Below are 12068 nucleotides of genomic sequence, written 5' to 3'. Positions count from 1 at the left end.
TATATATATATGTGTGTGTGTGTGTGTGTGTGTGTGTGTGTGTGTGTGTGTGTGTGTGTGTGTGTGTGTGTGTTTAAAACTGCACAGAAGGTCCGAAGAACATTGGTACCGTTGGTTTCGGTAACAATGTTTTGTACAGTTTTAAATAAATAAATATTAAGCTCTTATATTTAAATTTTTTCTTTGTAATCGAGCGCTGTGATGGACTTCTTTCCCAAAAGCAGTGAACATATATATATATATATATATATATATATATATATATATATATATATATATATATATATATATATATATAAGAAAAGGAATTAGAACTCTCTCTCTCTCTCTCTCTCTCTCTCTCTCTCTCTCTCTCTCTCTCTCTCTCAACTAATTAGTATGTGAAATAACCATACTCGATGTGCATGAATTTCAAGGCGAGCATCAGCCATGTCTGTAAATTTCCGAGTTGTCCGGACATCGATGTACATTAAGGAGATAGGCGCCCACTATCTTCATTCAAGCCAGTCGTCCATATCAGACATGTGTCCGCCCGGCTGTCACAGCTGTGGTCGCAGACACCACAAAGAACCCATTCCGCACGACCACGACGACCCTCTTCCTAACAGCCATACAACCTTTCTTTCTGGGATTCTTTATCCTTTGATTCATTTTTCTTTTAGCTTTTTTATTTTTATATGTTTTTATTTAGCTTGTTTTATTTTTCATCTCGAAGACTTCATTATTTTATTTTATTTTATTTTTGTTGTTGTTTTTTATCAGCCTCCATTTATATTTTCGGTCTGACCTTATTCTTAACTTTCTGCCATTTTATGCCACACCCATGTAGATTCTGCATCTCTTCCCGCCTCTTAGCCCACCAGATTAACTCTCCCTCCTCGTCCCTCGCTTTCATCCATGCTTTTACTTCTGCAGCTTTTTAACCGACATAACTACCGCCATTTTTGTTTTGGGATACTCATTCTTTTTGTAATTATTTTTTTTTATTTTAAGACATTCTGAATCTGTTTAATCCAAGCCTAGTCCACTTCTTTCGCATTGAACCTCTCTGCCATTCTATTTCTATTCCCTCAATCCATTCATTCTGTCTTTTTTTATTCTCTTATTTTCTTATTCACCAACGTCTCTGACTCTTGTCATGTCTCTTTCTTTAATTTCTATGTACCTTGTTCTTTGCTCTCTCTTTACCAAACATTTTTTTTATTTATTCTCTCTCTCTCTCTCTCTCTCTCTCTCTCTCTCTCTCTCTCTCTCTCTCTCTCTCTCTCTCACACACACACACACACACACACACTATGTCTATCTCGTATTGTCTAAAATACAATTTGAACCGTTAGTCAAATAGAAAATAGCATTGAGTTTTAAAAACAAAAACATTCATGTCATATAAGTTTTAATACAGTGGAAACTCGGTTTTCGAACATAATTCGTTCTGAAAAACCTGTCTAAAACTGAATCGTCCGAAACCTAAATGATATTTTCCCATAAAAAAATGTAACAGATATTAATTCATTGGTGTTATTCTCTAACTATATAATAGCCAGGTACGTCCAAGGATGGAGTATTGCTGTCACATCTGGACAGGAGCTGCTAGGAAGACTTATCCTGCCTTGACAGAGTTCAGAATAGACTTCGTAGCCTAGTGAGGGATGCCCTTTTCTCTTCCCTGCAACCTTATAGAAGAGACGTTGCGAGTTTTTCTCTGCTTTATCGTTATTTTCATGGCAAGTGCTCGTCTGAGTTCGAATCTATGGTCCCCCTTTGCCAAACATTCACGAGAAACACTCGTTTGGCTGTAAACGCTATCAATAATTCCCCCCCACTCTTTATATGTGCTTAAACCGTAACGTAGATTCCATGAATAAAGCTTCTTTCTAAGAACTACACACCTGTGGAACTCTCTTCCGTTTACCTACTTTTCAGCTGACTACAATATAGCCGTCTTAAAGTCCAATGTAAACAAGTTCTTGATGAGCCGTTCCCCTTAAGTAATCCAATTTACCAAATTTACATTTCTAACGAGTACTTTTATATTGTCCTTTTGACCACTGTACATTCTTTAACCCTTCTACTCGAGTGGCCTCTGGGCCTTGATAATGGTGATTCCTTTATAACAAAAAGGAAAAGTTTATTTTAAGTCTAATTCAGATATTTAATAGTACAGAGACAAAATAAAACGGATTAAAAAATTAAAAACATAAATTTATTTCAAGATCTGAATTTAAAAACCCATGAGTAATAACACTGCACAGAATTGTTAACGTTTTTTTCAGATGGCATGATTCGGTGGTCATGGACGTCTTTAAGGATCGAAATTTTGTTAGAAAACCGAAGAATTTCTGGCGTTACATTTTGTTCGAAATCCATATTGTTCCAGTTTCGGGGCGCGCATTATTCAAGGTTTGACCGTGTTACGTATGTGAACAAGAGGACATACCTATCTCGTTATACCTGAATCGGCAAAATGTAAATATGATAAGCGTGAAACTGTAATGATTACTCGAGACTATCCTTATCTTACGGGGTTTGTCAGAACAACCTGGCATGAGGATATTTTCCTTACAAGTAAACCGTGACTAAATGTTCAAAAGAACATTGTATGATAAGATAATCTCTGTTTTTCTTACCAACACTAACTTTTACGAGGAATGGTTCACCTCCTCCAAGTAATGTTGCCTCAAGTAACGGCACAAAGCTGTATACTCCAGCAGACAAGATAAATTCATGTCCTGGAATCCAATAAGACAAAGAAATTACAAGAAAGGTATAATATAGCTTATTTATACGGTCAATTGGGGAAAGGAAAAGTAATGTTCTTAACTTCTTAATTAACTCAGTGTTTGAGAAGTAAATGAGAAGTTTAAAAAATTCGAATATCTATGTATCTCATGTAGAGATCAAGTAAAGGAAAGGTTTTTTTTGATTTCTGATAGATTCGAATGAAGTAAAATGAAACCAAAGAGATAATAGTTTCGATAGTAAATAAATTGTTTCTTTTTTCAACTTAAATCGAGTCTAGCTATGATCTCTGCAATCATATAAATGCAACTATGTCTCTGTGCGTGTGTATATCAGTTCATTCCTTATAGACTCCGAAACGGCTGAACAGATTTTCTTTAAAATTTACAGAACTTTAGTGAATAAGTCTGGGAGTGATCTTAGTTAAGTTTTATCGTAGAATACCTCCGATAATTACCGATAATTGATAATCGAAACCGTTATTTTAATGTATCTATCATCGGTAAAGCCATTTTTCAATGTCGTCGCTTAGCAACAACGATAGAACAACCGGCCGTGAAAATTCTACCGTGGGTAAGTTGATAGCGTGTTGGGTTTTTTTTTTGGGGGGGGGGTTGTTTGTTTGTTTTTTGTTTTTTTTTCTTGTTTTTTTTTTGTTTGTTTTTTTTGTTTTGTTTTGTTTTTTGTTTTTTTGCTTAGCGTGGTCTACAGGTTCAAATTTCGCACGTAAATTTCTTAATTGTTTTTTCATTAACTGTAAAGAATTTTATGAGACTTGAAAATCCATGTGTTTTTTATTTGTTTGTTTGTTTATTTGTTTGTTTGTTTGTTTGTTTGTTTTGCATGACGTGGTCTGTAGGTTACAAACACCACACGTAAATTTCTTAATTTTTTTTTCGCTAACTGGAAAGATCTTTATATAAAATAATTTTATAAAAGAAACAGTAGGTTCTCTAGAGTGCAATGTAGAATAACATATTTTGGACTAAGTTACTGCACGAAAGCATGTGAAGCTTCCTCCCGGACGATTTCACGGATTTCGATAACAGTAAAAATATAGGAGGGTGATATATTCGTTGGTCATCATTCAATCCTGGGCAGCGTCGAGTCCCGCTAGCATTTCAATAATTATAGTTCTTTCTTGATATGTGATTATTTCATTTATTTATTGCATTTCTTTGGTGAAATCTACTTTTATTTGAGGCTGTGTTTTACTGATTGCCAATCTAGTTATAAATGAAAACCTAACTTGTATATGAAAATAAATATTCCAAATCTTCATAATACATATACCATAGAAAGGTATTAACTGTAGAAAAGATGTAGATTCCAAGTTCTCAGGATTTACCATAAAACGTAATTTTCACTAATTTCTGTTTCAGAATTTATTCATATTTGTTAGATTATACATTTGAAAATAAAACAGAATACCGCCTTACGACTGGGAACAAAACTGGTCCTTTGCTTAGTTGATTGCATTTTGAACCACGAAATAAAATATCACCTCACATAAATGAACTATACGTTTGAAGAAAGCTGGAGAACACCTCCGCCGAAATATAGTCGGAAAATAAATAACAACGATAAGAAAAAATCGTCTGACCAAACACGACGTAAATAAAGGTGTCTTCAAAAGAGTTTCTTTCCAAGACGTACACATCTATTGAACACATTACCATGGACTAATTCTCTTTAGACTTCAATATGGTCCTTTTCAAGTCCAATGCCAGCAAATACTTGTCGAGCCATCCCCTTAAGAAATCATTTTTCTCCACCCTAATCATTGTTTGAAATTCTCTCATAGACAATCTCATTCAGCCTCATCATTGAGTACCTTTTTAAAAAGAAGTCGGTAAATTTTTAACTTAAGACTCATAAAATATGAATTCTACTTTTTATTGGGTGGTTACTTGTAGGCACTCTAAAAAAACTTGGTACAATGACAAAATACACACACACACACACACACACACACATATATATATATATATATATATATATATATATATATATATATATATATATATATATACAGTGATTTATAAAATATATATGGCGATTAAGCTACACTGAATATTCGGTGTTTTATCCATTCTAGGACTCCTCAGGCTTATGCGCGAATTCTGTGGTTGTCGTTTTTATATGCTCCTCTCCTATTGAGATTTTAGTGAGCCAATCAGCTCTCTAGTATCCACTGCGCCCCTTACGCATAAATCTATATTTGCTTATATTAATTTTATGTGAGTAAATTAAGTAGTGATACATATATATATATATATATATATATATATATATATATATATATATATATATATATATATATAATTTCAGGTTTTGAAATTTTACGATTTTAAAAGGTTAATCTTAAAATATAGACATTTTTATTGTTTGAAAACAAAGAACAAAATTGAATAAAATAGATTTTATCAAGTGAATTGCTTTATTCAATTGTATTCTTTGTTTCCAAACAATAAATAATTCTATATTTGAATAGTAACCTTTTGCAATCATATATATATATATATATATATATATATATATATATATATATATATATATATATATATATATATTATCATCGTTGCCCGGCGTTGCCCGGGTATTTGGAGGTGTATGTTGAGCAAAAAAAAAAAAAGTGGTCAATTTTTTTTAACTTTGATCCCTATTATGACCCCTTAAAATTTATTGTTTTTGGCTCAAATCGAGTTATTAAGACAAAGGAACATATATCTAAAATTTAAAGTGTTTATACCAAAAATTGTCGGAGGAGTTTGGTAGAGTTCTCAAAGGTCAAATCGTTGAACTTTGACCCCTTAATCGCCAAATTTCTGGCTGAAAACCGATCACAAAGATTTTCCCAAATCTCAGTACCCTGTATCTCAAATTTCGAGTCTGTAGACTACAAATTGGCAGAGTTATTGCGTAGGGAAATGTACACAGACACACACACACGCACACGCACACGCACACACTTTCAATTTTATAGATATATAGATATACATATTTGGTAAAGCTGGTAATTAGTAAAAACCAGAAGAGAGTGCTCAATACTATTCCAGAGCAAATATGTGTTTTATTTTTTATTACCGTTTTATCTGTTTGGTTACATATGTTTCGGATATTGGACCATGTTTATGATTTGGCACCATTAGCTATAATTGAAACCAAGACATTTAGCGCTCTAGTGCGTTCCCTAACATTTGAGTGATAGATAGATAGATAGATAGATAGATAGATAGATAGATAGATAGATAGAGAAAAACGATTAAACCACTCCAAGCTTGTTTACGATCCAACAGCCTCGTCAGACCTTACAGAAATATATATATATATATATATATATATATATATATATATATATATTAGAACTAGCGGGGGCGCCTGGCATTGTCCGGTCGTAAAATACGCTTAAATACTTTTTAATGAATTTATTATTACAGAACCAATTCTCTATTGTACCTAATATATAGTACTGATTTTAAAAGATTAAAAAAATGATTTGGCACCATTAGCTAGAATTGAAACCAAGACATCTAGTGCTCTAGCTGCGTTCCCTAACATTTGAGTGATAGATAGATAGATAGATAGATAGATAGATAGATAGATAGATAGATAGATATAGATAGATAGATAGATAGATAGATAGATAGATAGATAGATAGATAGATAGAGAAAAACGAGTAAACATTAAACCACTCCAAGCTGTGAATGAATTTACGCATGCACAAAAGTAATGGACATGAATATGTTGCATTTCAACTTGCCGCGTTATTCATCCACGCAAACAAAAAGTTTATTTGTTATAAACCATCCTTGGTGTATGATTGCTATTTCCTGTTATTTTCAGTGTTATCTGAGCAGTAGTTTAAGAGTTGATCGGTTAAATATTTATATACAGACACACGCACATGTACATGCATCTACTGTTTTATTTGTATAGATTAAGAGCAGGAAATACAGTTCATATGCGAATTTAACCTAAAATGATTCCCTATTTCTGACTATTCTAACGTTTTATGTTAATGGAATTCTTTACCAATATCTATGAGTACGAGTTGCAAAGTTATAAAACTACACGTAATCTTTAAACAATAATTCACAAGAAAAACCTACAGAGTTACTATCTCAAAGAAAAAGAAAGAATTGTTAAACTGCTCCTAAATGTTCAAATGGGAAGGAAACAGAGGATCATTTATATGAAATTGATTCCCATTTAAATTTGATAGTTGTTTATTTTTGCTATTTTTTAATGTTCCTTAAAAAAGTAAAATCTATTCATTGAAGAATATGGCCAGCTGAGGGTATTAGTCTACAGCAATACCGAAAGGTCACTTTCTTGCATGTACCTATGTGTGTAACGTAGTGGATGTGTGTGCTTATCCTAATATGTATCGTAACGATTTCGAAATCGGGCCTTGTACTGAACATTTTTTCATATATATGCGCATGCGCAGATGTTTATGGGATTTTTTTTCGCTATCTGATTGGATTTGTGTGAATATCTTTCTTCTTATTTCCGTGTACGTTTCCTTATGCATGCTTACTGCTTTGTATTTGTGTGCCGGCGTGATCTTCGCCAACATTCTTTCTCTATGTTCTTTTTGCATGACCCACACGCCACTCGATTTCGGCCCCCGTTTCTTCCCAATTCCAACATGCTCCGAACCACTTCACATCTTACCCCCATACCGCTCCCTCAAAAAAAAAAAGACGCTCATTCCCAAACACTTACCCAGGCGTTGTCCTCCTGCAAGCAATTCAACCATCCGACCAGCCCATCCATTTTCATCTTCTCTTTCTTCGCAAACGCACCACCACCACCATCATCATCACTATCATTCCACGTAGCCTCCCCCCTCGAATCTGCAGAAATAGCCAAACGCAACCATACACCCACCCATCCATTCATTCACCAAACCTGTCTTGTCTATCTCGCATTTTTTTTCTCTCTCCTTCAAACGACCCCTCCTAAAACACATCAACCCTGCAGCTATAGTACACCCTTCCTGTGTAGATAGGTGAACCCTGCTAGCCCCACCGATTTTTACAAGCCGGAGCATATGTGTGTTTGTGACTCACCCCTTAGCAGGGGTCGGCTTATTGATTTGGTCAATATGAACTGGCAGCAGCAGATAGCCATACTCCAGCGACACATGCAAACGATCCAAGAATGAAAAAAAGGAAAAGGTCAAGGCTGACTACAGAAACTTCTAGCCATATCCACAGTAATTAGACCCACGTCAAATGACGCCATGCCAATTCCCGACACTTCTAAAATTTCGCTCTTTTTTCATTCCTACACACATGTTTTATGTCTCCTTTAATTCCACGAATATTTTTCGGTGTTCTCATCATTTAAAAATTATCTAGAACAAGTAATAAAATGAATTTTCCTAACAGAACACTGTTGTGTCATTTTACGGAGATTATTATCAAAACATAATAAATCTTAAGTCTAGAATCCTTACTCTAATCTTGATCAAAATGTACTACATAATGTTAGTTCAATGAAATATCTAAAATAAAACGTTTAAGCTTAAGGGATCTTAAGAAGAAATTGATATTCGTGAAATCTCACTTAATTGTGTCTAATGAATATAGATCAAATACAATGCAGATCCGCAATATTTGAATTTTTACATAGGGGGTTGCGTCCATAATGCTCGATAATAACCTGTAAAAACATTTTAATGAAACTAAAATTTCGAGGAATATTTATTAATTTATGTTTAAATTTAACAAAAATCGGATATATCTGAATTTTCATGAAAGAATTTAGTTTCTTCTTTGCTTACTATTGTGTAAAACAAAACCAAGCCAACATAGCCCACCCTTGCGCTTAACAAATATGTTCCAAATATATATATATATATATATATATATATATATATATATATATATATCGACCTATCCTAATATATATATATATATATATATATATATATATATATATATATATATATATATTAGGATAGGTCGATTTTTCACTTTTCTTAAAATCTTATAAAATCGCACTTACCAGAAGTTTTGTATGGACCTATTAAGTACTCATGCAAAAAATTAGACCAAATACTTCAACGATTTGTTTAGCGTTTGGCATCAAAGATCGTAGGCAAAAATATACTGAAAATTTCTCATTTCTGCTAAATTTGCTTGAATATTAGTGTGGAAAGCAAATAATTTTAGTATTTAAAATGAGGTAATGTTTTTTTTTTATTTTATAAAAATTATATTGATTAAAAACATTTTCAAACTGAAAATCTGTCATCCCTATTTTCAGTATTTGCCCCCTCCCCCTATTTCCAGTATCTGCTTTAACAAACTACTTTTAGATTTAAGAATATGGCAATAATATTTCAATACCTTGAATGAAGATGTATCGAGACACAGGAATGGGTATGTTTGATCTGGGAGAACGGTGGTTCATTAAAATTGCGGGGTCTGCGTTCGCGCCTGGTCCACAAAGTATGGAAATAAAAAAAATTTAAATTTAAAAAAAAAGTTTACAAGTGTTTTTGATATAGATGTACATAAGAATACTTTGATAAGTATGTTTCAACTTAAATAGGGATGGTATAATAAAATTGTGGGATCTGCGTTCGTGCCTGGCCTCCATAGAATGGATATAGGCACAAACTTTAATAAAGACTTTTCATATCTTTCTGCGTAAGTATACTTTGATAATTATGTTTCAGTTTGAAGAAATATGGTATAATAAAATTATGATGCGTTCGTTCGCACCTAACCTCCATAGAATGGAAATATGTCACAAAGTTTAACAAGGTTTTTTAATATAGATCCACAGAATATTGTGATAAGTGTTTCAGTGTGAGCAGGTATGGTATAATAAATTATGGGGTTTATCTATTTTATTTTTACTTTCATCATATTTTGCTTTGGTTTTGATACCCCCAAATTCGAAGCTATCTCTTTACAACCCTTCCTTTTCATAACCTATCATCCTTTCATAAATCAGAGTCCATTTTCTGTAGGCTATTTTTGAACCCAGTTAACGACGGGTACTTTTGCTAGTATACATATACATATATATATATATATATATATATATATATGATTGCGTAAGCATGAAACCTTAGTATCTATGAGGATAAAAGAATAATTATTATTTAGTTGTAAGTATATATTTGCCCAATGGATACCGCTGCGGGTTATATAATCAGATATGTTGAGTTCGAATCCTTGCATATCTACTATGGTCATGAATATATATTATTTAATTGGAATTCATTATTGGGATGAGTATTATTTATTAATTTATTTATTGCGGACTATAATTCTCATCTTTTTTTTGTTCTTGTTTCACGACGTTTTGGCTAACTATTCTTCTGGCCTACGTCAGGTTGATTGTCTGAAGATAGCGTTTTTAATCCTACTCAAAAGCCGGCCAAGACGTGGTCAGACGACAACAACTATGGAAGGCAGTAATTGCTTAGGACGCGGTTAGGGGATTCGTAGCTCCTATCCCGTCGCGGTTACAACCTAACGAAGGCCAGATCAATAGTTGGCCGAAACGTCGTGTAACAACAACTAAAATAGATGAGGACAATAGTCCGCAATAACTAGATAAATCGCCATGCTTGTTAATGGGTTAATGAGTTCGAATCATTAAATATCTTCTATGGTTATGCATGTTGGGAAAATTTTGAACTCTTAAATTCATTTAATCGTACCCAATGCCTTATATACGGTGAATACTGTACGTCAGAAATAAATAACCTAAATGAGAGTGATATGCCGTATTAAACACATCAAACCAACGTGAAATTTCCAGAAAGTTCATCTTAAGATTTTAATCGTCTTGCTGATAAAAAAAAATCGTTTATTGGACAGAGATCGAAATAGCTACATCAAAAAAGGAATGGCATGGTAAATAAAAATTTGAAAATACATATAAAACAAAATCTAGATAAATAAAATAAAAATAGAAGACACAGTTTCTAAATAAATGCATATGTAAAAACAAAGTAAAAAAAAAGGTAAAATACGTAACGCAAGATGAGAACCTAAAAATCAAAGAGTACGAAAGAACATTAAAAATATTTTTTCTTCCCATCATTCCTAGCGCTGATGGATCTTACCTGATTAGAGTCAAATAACAACACAATGGTTGTCATGGTAACAGAAAAAATTACTGGGCTGACATATTTACATATTTCATTATTTTTATTTTTTGTTTTTTTACTAAGTGTCAGAAAACGTTCGAAGCTTTAGAGAAAATAGCTTTTAAAGAGTTTCTAAAATGCTTTTATTTTTCTCATATGCGACTAGCAGTTTTATTTATTATTATTATTATTATTATTATTATTATTATTATTATTATTATTATTATTATTATTTCAATTTTTGTTTGAATAGTTTTTCTCCCTCTTTTCATTTGCGTTTTGTTCAAACAGAAGGCACGAGGTTTTGTGTTCCAGGGCTCAGTAATCAAAGATATATACTTTTTATGATTAAAAGAATTAGGCACTGACGTTCAAGATTAAAAAAAATAAAAAAAATTGTTAGAAAAAAATAAACACAAAAAATAACATAAACTATAAGCACTCTCTAAACACAAGAAATAACATATCCAGTTATTCATGTATATTTGCTGTTTGTCGGTCTCTTCATCTGTTTTTTTTTTTCTCTTTTCTTTTTTCTTTTTTCTGTGAAAAAGAAAAGAAAAATGATTTTAAAAAAACATGGCGGATGTTGATGCATTTTTCCCTCCAATTTTGATTCCTTGTATATTCTTCCAGTTTTTTTTTCTTTCTCCAATACTTCTAATTACAGTTTTTCGTTATTTTGTACTTTCGATTTTCCGATTTTTTTCCATCCATTAAAAATATTTCTTCTGTCCTTGGTGATGGCGGAAAGGTCGTTCAAGGTTATTAAAGTCGGAAGCCTTATTTTCATTTAAAGAAACACAGTCTCTGAAAATAAGGAAATTATTTTTAAAAAAACGCGAAAAAAAAGGGAATAAATCGAAACATAAAATAAAATAAAACATAAAGACATATTCATTACTTAAGGCGAAGTTTTTCTATGAAAGCATTAGAAATATGTGACTGGTAATAAAGTCACAAGAAAAGAAAATGTCACAGAAATGTTTTCATTTTTTTTGTTGGGAAACATGTCACAGAAAAAATTTCAGTTTGGTTAAGAAAAACGTTGCAATTATTAATTGCAACATTCGGTGGTAAAAAAGGTGACAAAAAAGTGACAGAAACAGGTACAGAAAAAAATATCGATTTCCGTTTAGAAAAAGTCACAACTCATATATGGTGATAAGAAAAAAATCTCAAAAAGTCGCAGTTAACAACTTTGGT

General features: G+C 32.5%; 1 protein-coding gene across 2 annotated transcripts in view; it reads right to left on the bottom strand.

Moving 5' to 3' along the window:
• LOC145284600 (uncharacterized) overlaps positions 1–12068 on the bottom strand; it is a 586277-nt gene that overhangs the window by 263351 nt on the left and 310858 nt on the right. The window contains exon 2 of one of the 2 annotated variants that reach the window (XR_013868862.1): positions 10905–11672. The exons of the other annotated variant lie outside the window; for it this stretch is intronic. The gene's annotated coding sequence lies outside the window, so the exon portion shown is untranslated. Of the gene's footprint in view, positions 1–10904; positions 11673–12068 lie in introns of those variants that run through there. 2 annotated transcript variants of the gene reach the window in all.

Source organism: Euprymna scolopes, chromosome 9 (genome assembly GCF_053919585.1).
Source record: "Euprymna scolopes isolate OS-2025 chromosome 9, ASM5391958v1, whole genome shotgun sequence".
Lineage (NCBI taxonomy): Eukaryota > Metazoa > Mollusca > Cephalopoda > Sepiida > Sepiolidae > Euprymna > Euprymna scolopes.
This window is presented reverse-complemented; position numbering and strand designations above follow the sequence as displayed.